This window comes from Schistocerca gregaria, chromosome 1 (genome assembly GCF_023897955.1).
Source record: "Schistocerca gregaria isolate iqSchGreg1 chromosome 1, iqSchGreg1.2, whole genome shotgun sequence".
Lineage (NCBI taxonomy): Eukaryota > Metazoa > Arthropoda > Insecta > Orthoptera > Acrididae > Schistocerca > Schistocerca gregaria.
Genome location: NC_064920.1, coordinates 402347950 through 402366031, shown reverse-complemented (window position 1 = coordinate 402366031; position 18082 = coordinate 402347950).

Genomic DNA, 18082 nt, shown 5'->3' with positions numbered 1-18082 from the left:
ATGCATTGTGTTGTACAGGTGCGGCATGTCAGTTTGTATCATGGAGTTCCAAACCTGTTGCATTTGGTCAGCCCTACAGTCCGGTTAATGCTGTTTGTGGATGACAGATCTTGTGATTGAGTAGGCCAATCCAACATGTCAATACTATGAAGAGGATGTTGGTTAACTACAGCAGAATGTGGGCGAGCGTTAACCCATGCGAAAATACCCCCTGGAATTGTCGTTCATGAATGACTGTTCATCACCAGACTGACGTACAGATTTTCAGTCACTGCGCTTGGGATAACCAAGAGAATGCTCCTGTTGGCATGCTAAATCGCTGCCCAGACTATAACGCCAGCTGACAGTCCAGTGTGGCCGGCCGCGGTGGTCTCGCGGTTCTAGGCGCGCAGTCCGGAACCGTGCGACTGCTACGCTCGCAGGTTCGAATCCTGCCTCAGGCATGGATGTGTGTGATGTCCTTAGGTTAGTTAGGTTTAAGTAGTTCTAAGTTCTAGGGGACTAATGACCACAGCAGTTGAGTCGCATAGTGCTCAGAGCCATTTGAACCATTTTTTGACAGTCCAGTGTGTTTAGCACACAGACAGTTTGACAGCAGACGCTCAACTGGCCTCCTTCTCACCAACACACGGCCATCGTTGGCACCGAGGCAGTTCCAGCTTTCTTCACAACATACCTCCAACCTGCCCTCCAATGACCTCTCACTTGACACGACTGAAATCGCAAACGGCGATAGGTTGGGGTCACTGGAAAGCATGCTACAGGGCTTCTGGCTCGGAGCTGTCCTTGAAGTAACCGATTTGTAGCAGTTCATTGTGCACTGTGGTGCCAACTGCTGCTCAGATTCATGCTGCAGATGCAGTAACACGTGCCAAAGTCATACGCCGAACACGATGGTCTTCCTTCTTGGTAAAGCCACGTGGTAGTCCGGACCCCAGTCTCCTTGCGACCATACATTCCCCGGATGATCGTTGCTATCAATTACGTACAATGGCCACGTTTCTGCCTTCTGTAACATCGTATAAGGAACATCCAGCTTCTCACAGCCCTATTTTACACGACCTCGTTCAAACTCAGTGAGGTGCTGACAGTGGCGTCTTGTTCGCTTAAAACACGTTCTTGACTACCGTCAACTCATGACTTCCAGCCTCAAAGGTAAGTAAAGCTCGCGATCGCTAGATTTGCATCATCATACTAGCGCTATTAACGCCACTTTCGCACGACCGCGGCGAAATTTGAAATGACATCATCTTCAGGGGCAAAATCACGCCTATCAACTTTCGTTTATGTCGCACAACTCCTTGTTGTTGCGATTTTTTTCGTCAGTGTATTTGTAGTTGGCTTCTGTGTACAGATCGCTACCGTAGGTGAGTTGTCAGCGTGCCTGCTGCTATGCGGAGGACTTGCTACAGATTTTTCGCTGGTAGGAGGACCGGTACGGTGTGTGCTCAGCCTCGTGGTGGCAACTGAGGAGATGCTGGAATACATAGGTCTAGAAAGCCGACAACTACCTGGAAAGCGCTGTGATGACGCCACGACCCACTCTGCCGCATCTGTATGACGACATTGGCAGAGGATGACACGGTGGTGTCTGGGCCAGAAAGCCAGGCTGTGCTCTCAATGCTAATTACAGATGCAAAAACTGAATTTCAGACTCTGTTCTTCATACAGTGGCTTACTGCAACAATATTGTGGCAACACTGTACAGAAGGTCCATAATAATAGTGCTATATTTTATCTTTACCACCTTTTGTTTTTATTTTGCAAATTTTTAAGGTTCAGTACATTAGTCAGTAAAACCGAAGCCATTATAGAATCACTGTGTTGTCTCTCTGACTGTCTGTCTGTCCGTCCGACTGTTCAAAACCATTTTTCTGATGAACGGATAGACGCATTTAGTTGAAATTTATTTCACGTCCTGAGGTGTATGGTCACTAGGTGCTCTAGTAACCGTAAGCCTCTAAGCGAAAGCAGTCAAAACACACAGCCAGTTATGTAACGGATTTTTATGTTAGCAAACTCACTCATTATTGTCTACAGGATGCTTCCCACTGACCTAGCTGGAATCGTGAAACTTGCCGAGAAGCAAAGTTTCACAGTACAGCTGAAGAGAAAGTCAGAAAATTTTGAATTTGTTATTATATTCCACGGAAAAAATTTTGTCACTTGTTACCAGACTTCAAACTTGAAATTAAAACATTCTCAGAAGGACTTGGAGTCACTGGGAACGATATTTTGGCAATATCAACGTTGATAACAGCCTAAAATCGTCCAGTTTCGTGACTCTCGAAAAGGGTGAGCTGTCTGTATACACGAAATAAAGCTTGTACGGAACCCTTAGTGCAGGGGGGTCCTACTCGCACCTGGCCAACTCCTTCCCTCCGTCTGGCCTTTGGTTGAAAGAACAATTACATTTGCAACGAGTTGGGGTTGAGTAATCAGTAACATGTCTATAGAGGAAAACGGAACTCAGCGTCTAGTGGTAAACTTTCACTTACCTTCTCTCAATAGTCACTCACTGCTCACTTAGACTCAATTTAATTTCCGTTATCACGTTAGGGAAGAAGTTATTGCGCTTGTTAACCCTTTTGTTTGAGTATACCACAGTGTTGCTTTCTCGTTTTAAATTAGGCGTCGTATTTTGCAGTTTTCTCTCAGGTTTAACTTTTTATTCATTGACTTTCATTTGGTCTTGCTGTAAAGATCGCCCAAGACGGAATTTTATCATGTTTGTAAGCCGCTTGTGGTGATCCGAATTACGTATTTTTTATGTTTTTAATTAATAAAATTACAGTAACTGGGTCACATCTTGCTACATATATAGTCAATTACCTAATTTGAGTTATGACAGCAGTATGATCCTGTAAGCACAACTTAGCGTTACAGTTTCCATTAATTGCAGATTAAATTCTAACTCCTTTTCCTTATGCGTACAGCCTCTGTAAGCGCTAAAAGTTCATGGGAGCCCAGGCATCTCGGGATCCAGCGTCAGATTTCCGTACGAACATTAAATTCTACACAGGTTCGAGAAATCTGGTTTCGCAGGAGAGAGCAGATCAGGTTGTATTTGTGGAAAGGGGCCAAAATCTGTTACTGTTAGTTGCAAAAACTGCAAACTTTATTTTCCTAAAACACTTAATCACACATGTCCTTAAAAGCATTAAAAAACAACACAGCTGAAGGCCCGAACACAAGTTATTACATTAACAGAATCTTGGTAGAACAACATTATAATAAATGAAAAGCACGAAAAGCAAATTGGTGCTTTTCATTTATTACAAGTTATTACAATTGCTTTAAGGAATACACGCGGCTGAAGGCCTTACTCAAAAAAGGATATCTCACGTAAATACTCGGCCGAAGGCCACACACTCCACACAGAAGAACTGGGGCTTAAGGCCTGGATAACAAGAATTTCTAATAGAGCCGAAAATTTAAAAAGGTTTTAAACAAGTGAATTTTAAAATTTTTAATGTAAGACGGCTGAAGGCCTTATTTTAAAAATATTTGACATAAAAGCTCGGCTGAAGACCACATACTGAACATAGAACAACTCACGGCTTAAGGCCTGGATAACAAGGATTTGCAATAGAGCAAAATTGCCCTTTTTTTCTTTAAAAAAATTAGTTCAAACAAGAGTCTTGAAAGTTTTAACTTAAGATGGCTGAAGGCCGTATTTTACAATTAAAACAAGCTAAATTAATAGGCGGCTGAAGGTCTCGCACCGTACTTGAGACAAAATTACAATCCAAAAACAACAGAACAATGGTGCTCAGAAGTGTTCTAAGGGTCGGCCTGGGTGGGAACTCTAACATAACGTTAGTTGAGATAGGCAGCCAAGAATAAGATTAAGTAATCAGATGGCAACCCGACCCAGGGATGGCTGAAGGACCGACCAACAGCCTAACCAATTCCGCTCCGCCGACCAACGGCACGACAACTGAAAATATCAGCCGAGATCGAAGATACAAGCAGCACTACGTCTTAAAAATTGGCGTCTAAAAACATCCAAGGGACAATAATCACGCAAAAATATGAACAACACCAAAGGCTGTCAGACTACACTCGGTACGGACACCATCAACACGGCGAGGAAAAACACACTACGCTAATGCTCTCGCAGCGGAGACTTGCTCGCTGCACTGTCCCAACCGACCGACTGTCTACTCCAGTACGCAGAAAGCATTAACATAACTCCTCAGTCGAAATTACACAAGCTAGACACAGTTCCACGAGAACGCTTCCACAAGAACTCGAACAATCGTAAAAAGCAATCACTGTGGAACAACCAGGACGAATGACAAGTCGACACACACAGAGAACCCGAAGCGGTCGGAGACAAAATATACATCGTCCGATGAGACGACCTACCGAAGTACCAACCAAGGTCGTCCACACTCGAGTCATGTGTGTCAGCAACGGTCGGGCGGGCCTTGGCTGCCCAGAGCTCACTGCTGCTCCATCCCGACTCAACTACATGTCCGTTCGGAACTCGGACACACGGCGCCCCGTGCGCACTGGCTCGGACCCAGCCATGCAGAGGTCACACTTGCCCATTGGCCACCCGACGTCTCTGCACAAGGAAGGTACCGACCCACGTCCGGCAAGATGACCAACTGACGAGGCCCAGAAACGGTCAGAAGACCAAATAGAAGTCGCCCGATGACACGACCGACCGAACGACCAACCAACGGTCGTTTCCGCTCCAGTCTTCTTCCGTCGGACAGTGCATCTGTGTCGCCAGCGGTCGGCGAGTACTGGCTGTCCGCACCTCACTGGCGCTGCGTCCCGACTGAACCCCTGACACACGGCGAGCCGGAAATACTAGCGGTCGCTTCGAAGATAATACGACAGTGCTTTTATCGATACGCGCTGCTGTTGCCGCTCATGGGCAGGCAAGCCAACAGCTTAACGACGCTATTAAATCGAATAAGAAACGAGGCGACAGTTCCGTAAAGAGTAGCTGTCAAGTAAGAAACGGCATGAACACGAGCCGCGCGCGGCTCAGTTCGGACAGACAAGCATTCTGCAACAGGGTTGACACAGTGAAATTTGATAGTAACGTAAGCGAGTTCAGAGTTCTTCGCATGACAAATGGCAATGCAGCATAGACGTCCTAACGAAATGTTACAGAGTCCGTCAGCTGTAATCCAACACTGCTGACAAATTCCAGTGGCAGCACAGCAGGTCGAGACGACAAATTCGGGAGAGTTCAGAGGAGCAGAGCGGTAACGCAAACAAGAGTCCGGTGGCAGTGATGGTGAGAAGACAATGGCGTAGCAAAGGTGGCGAAGATGTGCTTGCTGTGGCCTCCTGACTAGAACCAAATGTCGCCTGCTCTGCGGCCGGTTACTTTGCTAAGGCAGCCAATTTGCATGGTCGACGGTCAGGCTACGTTGTTACCGCCGCTTATGGCGGAGCTGCTGAACCTATAGTGTGCATATTCTGAGATGTCAGAAGTCTTGGGATTGCGAAATGCACAAGTACAGATGGCGGTAGTATCGTGTACACAAGGTATAAAAAGGCAGTGCATTGGCGGGGCTGTCACTTGTAACGAGGTGACTCATATGAAAAGGTTTTGACGTGATTATGGCCACACGACGGGAATTAAGACTCTGTATGGAATGGCAGTTGGACCGAGACGCATGGGACATTCCATTTCGGAAATCGTTACGGAATTCAATACTCCGAGATCAACAGTGTTAAGAGTTCCAGTCACTACCTCTCACCACAGACAATGCAGTGGTCGTCGGCTTTCACTTAACGACCGATTGCAGCGGCGTTTGTGTCGAGTTGTCAGTCCTAACAGACAAGCAGCACTGCATGAAACAATCGCAGAAATCAAAGTGGGACGTACGACGAACGTATCCGTTGGGATAGTGCGGCGAAATTTTGCGTTAATAGGCTATGGCAGCAGACGACCGGCGCGAAAGCCTTTCCAAAGACCGTGACATCGCCCGCAGAACCTCTCCAGAATTCGTAAGCATTTCGGTTGGACCCTTGATTGGAAAACGCTGCCCTAATCAGATGAGTGCAGATTTCTGTCCATAAGAGCTGACGGTAGGGCCTGAGTGTGGCGCAGAACCCACGAAACCACAGACCCAAGTTCTCAACAAGGCGCTGTGCAATCTGGTGATGGCTCCATAAAGTTGTGGGCTTTGTTACATGGAATGTATGAGGTCCTCTGGTCCAACTCAAACGACCATTCACTGGGTTTGGTTATTTTCGGCTACTCGGAGACCATTTGCAGCCATTAATGAATGACAACGTGCCATGTTACTGGGCCACAATTCTTCGCGATTGGTTTGAAGAACGTTCTGAAAAATTCGAGCGAATGGTTCGGCAACCTATGTCGCCCGACAGGAATCGCATGGGACTGTTATGGGCCACAATGAGTTCTTGCACAAAATCCTACACCGGCAACACTTATGCAGTTATGGACGGCTATGGACGCAGCATCGTTCAATACTTCTGGAGGGAATTCCAACGCCGTGAAATTGCGACAGAAAGAAGCACATCACGATATTCGTCACCTCAGTGCAGTGTCTGCCACGATGTGACTTCATAGATTGATGCCAAAGATAAAAGACGTTTGTGTTTTATGATGAGAGAAGGTACAGGCAGAAGCCCAGTGTCGGCAGAGAACCTACACCTATCAAAGAGAACCAAGGAAGCTGCCGAGTTCAACATCCTCATCTGTAAGACGGATCACCATCGTCACATGCCATGAATCCACGGACTAATTTTGAATTTAATCGAGAACGTTGGCACAAAGTCTTTTGATTTTCTAACCGAGCAAATACTGGTGTGGCAATTTCTTCTACCACCCAGATTCTAACTGGCTACTTCCGAGGTGAGTGTCAACGCACAGACGTCACCTGCGGAGATGTGACCCCTTCTAGGGAATAACTGGATGCGCGAACATATAAACTATCAATTACCACGCAATACATATTCTTCTAAAAGTCTCTTAAGCCGGAAGGTGTTATTCTTCCGACGAATTTTCTACTCTAGTACACAAATATGCGACAGTAAACTGTGTGCAAATTACTGAAGCCGATCTCTGTCTTTTTTGGCGCAAGCTATCGGGAGCCGGTGTTTCTGGCTAGCAGCTTCCCTCGAGGCCTGTTTCCCGTCCTACAGCGGGATGTGAAAAAAACATTAAAGCTGTCCACAGCAGCGGATGTTGCTGGATGGGAACACAGAAGGCAATAGCCGAGACATCCCCAGGGAATGTGTAAACCGATTTTTATGATTCCCTCTGCGTCGCTCGTGTTAATTAAACGGGCGCGGCGCCCTGTCACACGCAGCGCCCCTGCTGCAGCTGATGAAACCAGCGGACTTGACACGTGATCGCCCTCCCGCGGAATTCGCACAGCCCTCGCCACCGGCCGGCCACATACAATGAACCGTCCCCTATTTCAATTACAGGTGCGAGTTTGTGGGGACCGTCGTCCCTTTTGCTGAAATCAGCAAGGTCTGCTTACAAATTGGCGATAATACGTGGACGTGCGGCATTCACCTACGCCTCAGTAGTCAACGGGAGCCGGCAATTGTCGTTGCTCTGCCGGACTGTAATTTTTTTCGTACTGATGCGTCGCTCATGACAGCACAATAACGTCGTTGATATACCCTTGACATCACGAAAATTGAGCGGCAGAAATTGCAACGAGAGTTAGTCCGCTACAACACTGACGGGAATGAAATGCCGCATACCTACCTAGGGAACATGCGGATGAAGAAATATTGACTAAAAATTGCAGGAAACCCATCTTGTCAGCATTCCAGATCTGTTCCGAGAAGGCACAAAAACTTTCTGCAAGTAGAATTGCAGGTATTACTCATAGACGTAGTGTACGTTAACTGAGTACAAGTTCGTAACTGTATCTGAGTAAATAACGTGCAAGCTTTATACATAAAGCGTCTGAAGTTCGAATACATCTCCATTTTTTCGTCATAAAGGCACATACTTTGGTTCAACAATCTGTAGTCCCTCCATTGTAATTTATGAAACACATTTCGCTGATGTGCAGTTAATTTTCCAGAATTTTTTCTAAAAATCAGTGAGAGTCACTTCTGGTAGAGAATGACCTCCCTGGGACCTAAAAATAAAATGTACTACATCTATTCGACATAATATGTCATAATTTGTCCGCAGCTCGTGGTCTTGCGGTAGAATTCTCGCTTCCCGCGCACGGTGTCCCGGGTTCGATTCCCGACAGGGGCAGGAGTTTTTCCTGCCTCGAGATGACTGAGTGTTGTTGTGTCGTCTTCATCATCATCATTCATCCCCATTACGGTCGGAGGAAGGCAATGGCAAACCGCCTCCGCTAGGACCTTGCCTACTACGGCGGTGAGGGTCTCCCGCGTCGTCCCCTACGCTCCTCGGAGTATGGGACCTCACCATCATCTTATCGAAACTATCCACACTGCTTCACTGATATCAGCCGGTAACAAGCTGACAGCCTATCACGCTAGTTAGATGAACAAGCGCACAAGTGACAGTATCAGACAAAATACCAGCACAACATCGCTTTCAGTCGAATCACGTAATTCATGCTTCCTGTCTGTGCGTTAACAGGTTATTCCTTGAAAAGGAGAGGAATTTGACGGCATTGGAGGTCAGAACACATTGTTCAGCCCACTGCACGACGGTGGATAGAACGTTATCGAGACACTGCAGAATCGAATAGGCGTGTGGGAAGTGGACTTGGAGCGCAACAAAACCTGTCTAGGATAGTGAACTTGTCAGCCTGTCACTTCAAAATATTTTTTTAAACGCGGTGCGTCTGAAATATACTACTGTGTACCTCGAGTAGGTGTATATAATTCGGCGCCGGCTTCAGGAGGCCGGACTACTTAGCAAACGTGCTGCTATCAAGGACAGGTTCCGTGATGATCATCGACTCCACCGATTAGCGTTTGCTGAGGGCAGTATCAGTTGCGACTTACGGAACGTCATATTTTACGACTAATCGGCAGGCCCGGATCTAGGGAGAGGGAGAGGGGCGGCAAACCTGGGTATTTGCCCCGAGCGGCAATTTGAGGGGGCGCCAAATTCATATTCTGGAGAGAAGGAACCTTGATTCGCAAAGCACCTAGCGTCCAGCGCACGCTGCTCTATCGATCATTCATATGATTTTGAAACGCATCCCTATTAGTGTATGGATATTTCTGAACACTTTCTAAGTTCATTTCTGAACGAATCATGAGTTGATTTTTAAATGAGTGCATAGTGTACGTGGCGTCTCTGCCAGATGAATCCCCGTCGCATCTAGAAATAAAAAAAAAATTCCCGCAGACAAAAGAGGATGGGACTATAGGAGGTGAGACAAATAAACCCGAACAGGTGAAAGCCAATCGCTGTTTGTTTGTGTGGTTGATTGGGCGTGCAAGTGATCAGCTTCTTTATAATTATTAGAGAAATCCATAGATTCAAACAAGCAGAGTGGAAATTAACGACTAACAGGAAAGAAAGGTTACATATTATCTTCTCGGTGTTTCCCAGAAAATTAAATTTTGACAGAAATTTTTTGCCAGGTCGCTGAACTACTAAGGTCCAGTTCTACAGCCCTCCGTCAGCAGTCCTTTAAGTTCTGTTCTCGGAGTAGCGCAGAAAATGTGTTGTACGAACATGTAATAAACGCCAAACTGGAGAATAAACGCAGGATAACTAAACTGGTGATTCTGGTAGTGTTATTGAAGTTATCTGGAGAATAAGTTCCGACACTGGCAGAAATAGCTACAAAATTAGTGATGACAAGATTGTTCGTTAGAAAGAGGAAGGAGAAGAAACGGGGACAACACACAAATGATATGGAAGAATATGACGATTCCAAATTTGTGTAAGAATTTCGTACTACTGCTGTTTCTGATCTAATACTTGACAAAATGGAGCATATCAAGGAAATGTGAAACTATTTCCTATCATAAAACTTTTTGCTTGTTGTATACCTAATAGGCATTTGATATTGGTGCTTCGTGAATTATATTCTGTGGTAAATGATGTAGATAAAAACGACCACTTGTGCCAACACAGTCTCACTTATTTGGCGCATGTTACAACTGCTACAATATTAGAAAGATCTGTTTCCTTTTATGTAGTAGATAGTGATGAAATAGAAGTAATCATATCGAGAAATCACTCCAGCCTTTGGTACTATTCGTATTAACAGCTTTTTCGGTAGCAGACAAAGACATTTTGATTTTTTTTATGTGACGTAACGTTTGGCGGACTTGAAGTAATAGATTATTTCACAGAAAGGAAAGCAAGCCATGGAAAGCTGTAGCAAGATTAGAGACAAAAAAATGCTGTGATCTGAAAATCGAAGAACCAGTATTAATTGTGAGGCTTTTTTTTCGTGGGGTGGGATATCAAACCGGCCCACTGGGAGCAAGAGAGGCACCAAAGGACATTTTAATCATTTTAATTCCCACTGTCATGAACATAGGTTTGATGACTTCCATTACAAATTATGCACATTTGAATTCTACAGAGCTAAATGCAGTGACGTGGGATAGGAGAATGCTGTGTGAACAGGAGTGGCACTGCACTTTGGCACACTTACGACCAAATAACATGTCCCACATTTCCTCCAACATACGTTTTATATATCTAACTCTTCGGAAAGAAGTGCACTATAAAATGAATATATTTTTGAAAAATTGTTTTTTTTCTTAAATTTCTGACGTCCTATCTCAAGCGCTCGACGGTGAGGGAGGGGTGCGTCACTATCAGGTTTATGCTTTGGTTCGGAGATATCGTAGATCCAGGGCTGCTAATCGGTTCAGTCCTCAACGAATGATGGGCCGGCACGTGTATACAGGCCACATGGTGCCCGCTTCGACCCTAAATGCATCCATAAGTCACCTCGCAGTGGCCGAGTAGATGCAGCAATTTGTGGCTCGATGTACTCCCGTGGAATCGGAATGGTTCACAGGATAGATAATCGACTTCATGCTGTCCATCGCCCATATTATTAGTAATACAATATTACTGTCCCATAAGTGGGACATCTATGTTCTGATGAAGTAATCTGTTCCCAGCAGGACAAGCCTACACATGTCAGCGGTAGTGCAGGAATGCTTTTAAGAACGGGGTGAGATTTCTCTTCACTGTTGGCCTTCTTTTGCAACGGATCTAAATCCGATTGAAAACGTATGGGCAGAGAAGGAATGGACCATGCGGGAGAAGTGGCTGACCTTGCGCCACGAACCCGTGATGACATTTGGAACGTCACTTTAGCTGCCTGGGAGGAGGCATCAGAAATGAGATATTTACTACGCACCTCATAGACTCCCTTCCCCGCAGATTTCAGCAGACAGTCATTGAAGCTGAAGGACTTCGGACGGGATAATAAGTAGTTCAAATGGTTCAAATGGCTTTGAGCACTATGGGACTTCTGTGGTCATCAGTCCCCTAGAACTTAGAACTACTTAAACCTAACTAACCTACGGAAATCACACACATCCATGTCCGAGGCAGGATTCGAACCTGGGACCGTAGCAGTCGCCCGGTTCCGGACTGAGCGCCTAGAATCGGTCGGCCACCGCGGCCGGAGATAATAAGTAGTAAAGAAGCCACATACTCGCTCCTTTTGAAGACCAAACATATCTTAATAAGAACCATTAACAGTTGGTTCTCTTGATTTCGTAATTCATACAGATTAAACAAATTAACGGAGCAACACACAAAAATTGTACTGAACCAGCTGCGAGCCAAATCTTGTAAGCCGGCAGTTTCCCACTAGATCGCCGAGCTGCGAGCTAGAAATACGTTATACTATAGCTGCCGACATTTGGGTACTTCTCACCCCTCTTTATACGACGAAATGAAATGCTTTTATTACGTCTGCAATGCTACGAATGAGGAGGCGTAGTTTTCTTGTATGTTTTTAGAGGGTGCGTTCTTACGTTGAGGTCAGAAAGGTGTTAATCCTCCTACTACACTCACTTTTATGAGCATATCAGTACACCCAGTAATGTGACTGACTCCTGCGTAACATGTTGGATAATTCAATTTTCCGCCTCGACCATCTTTTGTGCTGTCAAGTGCAATATATTGCGTCAAAATGAACTAAACTACTCTCATTGTTGTGGAATTACGTGTATTTGTGCACCGAAGTTTTTCTGCTTTGAACTGTGTCATTAATGTTCAACTGTGTCCTGACACAGAGACAAATTTCAACGATATTGATCAACTCAGTTGCAGCAGACGACCAGTTGATTACGTACGTGCTTTTGCACTCTGCCGGAGAAACGTGTTGTACCTGTACTAGTATGAATGAAATGTAACTGACCCTGACTATTCTTGTATTTACGAGACATGCTAAGTTACTCATAATGGCCCTCAAAGCCACCCATTTTAAGTTCACACGCGTCTATATTAGTCCCTTCCACTGCTCAGAACACGTCTGCACGTCGTTTACTGCGAGACTGTGCAGGAGCTTCGCCGCAATTGACATTCGGCATCACGTCTGTAGTAAACTGGACGTCTACCCCTTCTAACCTGATCGATTTTTATTAAACTTTCTCCAGACTCGGTCTGAGCTTGTGGTCTCGCGGTCGCGTTCTCGCTTCCCGAGCACGGGGTCCCAGGTTCGATTCCCGGCGGGGTCAGAGATTTTCACCTGCCTCGAGATGACTGTGTGTTTGCGTTGTCCTCATCATTTCATCATCATTCATGGACTTGGCAAGAGTGGACTGAGAAAAGGTTGGGAATTTGTACGGGCACTTGAGCGCCCCACGATCCAAACATCATCATCATCGACTCCAGTGTCAGCACAACGTCAAATATCGAAAAACAGTCACGCATTGATAAATTATAACAACGAAGACAGTGAGGCGAGGATACTCGAGGTGGTTAAGAACGATGCAGCAACTAGGCCAAGGAGACATTTATCTCCCAGCACACAGATGGCGTCGATGTTGATGAATTTTCCTATAACGGTACAGTTGTGCGGTAATACAAATCAGATGTTAACCTGACGTACAGAATACAGTCAAACTATGTGAACATATCCCCTATCTGACCAAAAATATTCCGATACCTATTAGTGGACTTTAATGTGAGAAGTACCCTTTGATCGTCCTTATGACTGCCCTGGACACTCAGTGCGGCATCTGAATGACTGTGGAACAATCTCCCTCAAGACACGAAACTAGAGGAGATCTGGAGCGAAATCGACGTTCCATAGGTTTTCCATTGGTTTCAGTCGGCGCTCTGGGCAGTCGAAACATTTCGTAAATGTTATTGTCCACGAACTACTGCCTCACAGTTGCTGCTTTGTAATAGGGGCCATTCTCATATTGACACAATCAATCATCATCTGCGAACTATTGCTCCACTGCACGTAACACACGTTGCCGCAGAATGCCTTTATATCTTTCCGCATTTAGCTTTTTCTTAAACGCATTAAAGGAATCGCATCCTAACCACGAATAATACCCCCATACCGTAACACGGCCTCCTCCGCACCTCATTATTTTCACCACACGTGATGGCAGAGAACGTTATCCAGGCAATCGCCAAACCAAACACATTCATCAAATTTCCACACGGTGTACTGTATTTCATTACTCTAAATCACCCGTTTCCACTCATCCACTGCCGTGCGGGGTTAGCCGAGTGGTCTAAGGCGCTGCAGTCATGGACTGTGCGGCTGATCACAGCGGAGGTTCGAGTTCTCCCTCGGGCATGTGTGTGTGTGTTTGTCCTTAGGATAATTTAGGTTAAGTAGTGTGTAAGCTTAGGGACTGATTACCTTAGCAGTTAAGTCCCATAAGATTTCACACAAATTTGAACATCACACACATCCATGCCCGAGGCAGGATTCGAACCTGCGACCGTAGCGGTCACGCGGTTCCTGACTGAAGCGCCTAGAACCGCTCGGCCACATCGGCCGGCACGTCAATTATGTCGCCGGATAACGCGAATACACCTGCTCCTATAAGACATTTTTCTGCAACAGCCCAGTGTAATGCTGGCCACTAGATTTTGTTACGTATGAAAAAAACAACTGATTTTATTTAGGATAATTGGCATGACTATGGATAGGAGAAAATAGTAAAAGCTTCAAATTCAGATGAATGACTGTCAAAAGTTATCTTTATAAGAAAGTTTATTATTGAAAAATCATTGAAAATTAGTTACATGTGACTGATATAACAGTAGTACAAAATGAGTTGTTACAAATTACATATGCGCGCGGCAATAAATAATAATTTTTGCTTTTACCTTATACTACATCACTGAGGCACCGCCATCGTTCTCCACGACCGGCCTTGGTAATTCCATAACTGGACACAAGTGCTCTCTGTGAGCTATAGAAGTCGACAACTGCTCTCTAAGAACGTCCTGACCCAACCGCCCGACTGTGAGCTACTACCCCTACTGCTGCTGACACTGCTCTCTGGTCTGCGATTCTATTGTAGCTTACATGTCGCTGGCAGCGCGTGAGCAATCCATCGAAGTTGCATCTGCTCGAGTGCGCTAGCAATAAATTCCTTAGTCAAGGACCTCTTACAAGGTGATTGCCATTGGCTGTTCACATGACAATGCCTCTCCCTGTTAGAGCTTTTGCTTCGTCTCTAGATGATTCGATACCGACAGCACGTAAAGCCCTAATCCTTCTTTATAGGCTTCAAATTATAAAGTGTACGTGGGTATGTGATTCTAGTGAATGAGCTACTGCGCCTGCTCATACATTAAAAGTGAGATACAAACTCCTCGCTTTAGAGTTAAGAGTGGATGTACCTCCCGTAGGTGCTCGTGTTTAACTTGCAGCTTCTGTTCGTGAATTTTTGGAACCTAATCACCTTAACCACAGCTGAAGCATCATTGCTATAGAATGCCACTCCTTTACTCGTTATCGTAACATCGTATGTCATCACTTATATTAAACGTAAAAATTATTCTCCAGATACTAAAAGTACATTCTGAGATCGAAACATTTTTTTTTTTTTTCAAATCACTGTATGGCGAAATGTGATGTCAGATGTTGATACTCTTGGTTATAAACTGAACCAGCTTGTTCGTTCTGAATAAACAAAGTGCATTTTGAACACCGTTTTGGTAGAAAAAGTGGATTTGGGTCAATCATTCTCGACTAACGTGTTGGATGTACGACATACATGTAATTCATACAGTAATAGTGTTATCTTAAAAAAGTATATAGCTTTTGGCAGATTCCTTCTGAAGCAGACTATGTTCACAAGCGCTACAAATGTACTTGCTACATACATGCCATTCGCACAACAAACTTTTCACAGATATGAACCATAGCTGGCTCGTGTTAAGCTTTACATTTGACCTTGGTTGCTATTCTGTGATTAGTCTCCCGCGGTTATCGCGATTATGCTGTTATCCTCCCTCTCCGCGAGTCGCAGCAGCACCGTGTATCGATATTCGCACCCTTGTACTATCTTTGGCCTCGCGCTTATAGTTTGTGGCTGTGCCGTGTGCGGGCAGTTGGTCTGCTGGCGTGGAGCAGCGAGGAAGTATCTGTAATGCTTGTCTGGGAAAACCTGTGAGCGGCGTCCACACACGGCCGGGGTGTGAGGGGCTGGTTCCATTGCTATGAGGTACGTGGCTCACCCATCCTGGACACGAAAGTTGAGTCTTTACGTAATCTACCAGCCAGCCCCAACTGTTGACATCACGTTTGAATTTCGTTGTGGGCTGTTGGGACATTCCCATGAGCAACAACGTGTGTTTTTAAGTTGGCGAAATTCTAGCTGCCCTCCTGTGGAGTTTAACTTCTACTTCTACTTCTACATGACTACTCTGCAATTCACATTTAAGTGCTTGGCAGAGGGTTCATCGAACCACAATCATAATATCTCTCTACTATTCCACTCCCGAACAGCGAGCGGGAAAAACGAACACCTAAACCTTTCTGTTCGAGCTCTGATTTCTCTTATTTTATTTTGATGATCATTCCTACCTATGTAGGTTGGGCTCAACAAAATATTTTCGCATTCGGAATAGAAAGTTGGTGACTGAAATTTCAAAAAATGGTCTCGCCGCGACGAAAAACGTCTATGCTGTAATGACTTCCATCCTAACTCGTGTATCATATCTGCCACACCCTCTCCCCTATAACGTGATAATACAAAACGAGCTGCCCTTTTTTGCACCCTTTCGATGTCCTCCGTCAATCCCACCTGGTAAGGATCCCACACCGCGCAGCAATATTCTAACAGAGGACGAACGAGTGCAGTGTAAGCTGTCTCTTTAGTGGACTTGTTGCATCTTCTAAGTGTCCTGCCAATGAAACGCAACCTTTGGCTCGCCTTCCCCACAATATTATCTATGTGGTCCTTCCAACTGAAGTTGTTCGTAATTTTAACACCCAGGTACTTAGTTGAATTGACAGCCTTGAGAATTGTACTATTTATCGAGTAATCGAATTCCAACGGATTTCTTTTGGAACTCATGTGGATCATCTCACACTTTTCGTTATTTAGCGTCAACTGCCACCTGACACACCATACAGCAATCTTTTCTAAATCGCTTTGCAACTGATACTGGTCTTCGGATGACCTTACTAGACAGTAAATTACAGCATCATCTGCGAACAATCTAAGAGAACTACTCAGATTGTCGCCCAGGTCATTTATATAGATCAGGAACAACAGAGGTCCCAGGACGCTTCCCTAGGGAACACCTGATATCACTTCAGTTTTACTCGATGATTTGCCGTCTATTACTACGAACTGCGACCTTCCTGACAGGAAATCACGAATCCAGTCGCACAACTGAGATGATACCCCATAGCTCCGCAGCTTGATTAGAAGTCGTTTGTGAGGAACGGTGTCAAAAGCTTTCCGGAAATCTAGAAATACGGAATCAACTTCAGATCCCCTATCGATAGCGGCCATTACTTCGTGCGAATAAAGAGCTAGCTGGGTTGCAGAAGGGCGATGTTTTCTGAAGCCATGCTGATTACGTGTCAATAGATCGTTCCCTTCGAGGTGATTCATAATGTTTGAATACAGTATATGCTCCAAAACCCTACTGCAAACCGACGTCAATGATATAGGTCTGTAGTTAAATGGATTACTCCTACTACCCTTCTTGAACACTGGTGCGACCTGCGCAATTTTCCAATCTGTAGGTACAGATCTATCGGTGAGCGAGCGGTTGTATATGAGTGCTAAGTAGGGAGCTATAGTATCAGCGTAATCTGAAAGGAACCTAATCGGTATACAATCTGGACCTGAAGACTTGCCCGTATTAAGCGATTTGAGTTGCTTCGCAACCCCTAATGTATCTACTTCTAAGAAACTCATGCTAGCAGATGTTCGTGTTTCAAATTCTGGAATATTCCATTCGTCTTCCCTGGTGAAGGAATTTCGGAAAACTGCGTTCAATTACTCCGCTTTAGCGGCACAGTCGTCGATGACAGTACCATCGGCACTGCGCAGCGAAGGTATTGACTGCGTCTTGCCGCTTGTGTACTTTACATACGACCAGAATTTCTTCGGATTTTCTACCAAATTTCGAGACAATGTTTCGTTGTGGAACCTATTAAAGGCATTTCGCATCGAAGTACGTGCCAAATTTCGCGCGTCTGTAAATTTTAGCCCATCTTCGGGATTTCGCGTTCTTCTGAACTTCACATGCTTTTTCCGTTGCCTCTGCAACAGCGTTCGGACCTTTTTTGTGTACCACGGGGGATCCGTTCCATCTCTTACCAATTTATGAGGTATGAATATCTCAATTGCTGTTGCTACTATATCTTTGAATTTGAGCCACATATCGTCTACATTCGCATAGTCACTTCGGAAGGAATGGAAATTGTCTTTTAGGAAGGCTTCTAGTGACACTTTATCCGCTTTTTTAAATAAAATTATTTTGCGTTTGTTTCTGATGGATTTGGAAGAAATGGTATTGAGCCTAGCTACAACGACCTTGTGATCACTAATCCCTGTATCAGTCATGATGCTCTCTATCAGCTCTGGATTGTTTGTGGCTAAGAGGTCAAGTGTGTTTTCGCAACCATTTACAATTCGCGTGGGTTCGTGGACTAACTGCTCGAAATAATTTTCGGAGAAAGCATTTAGGACAATCTCGGAAGAC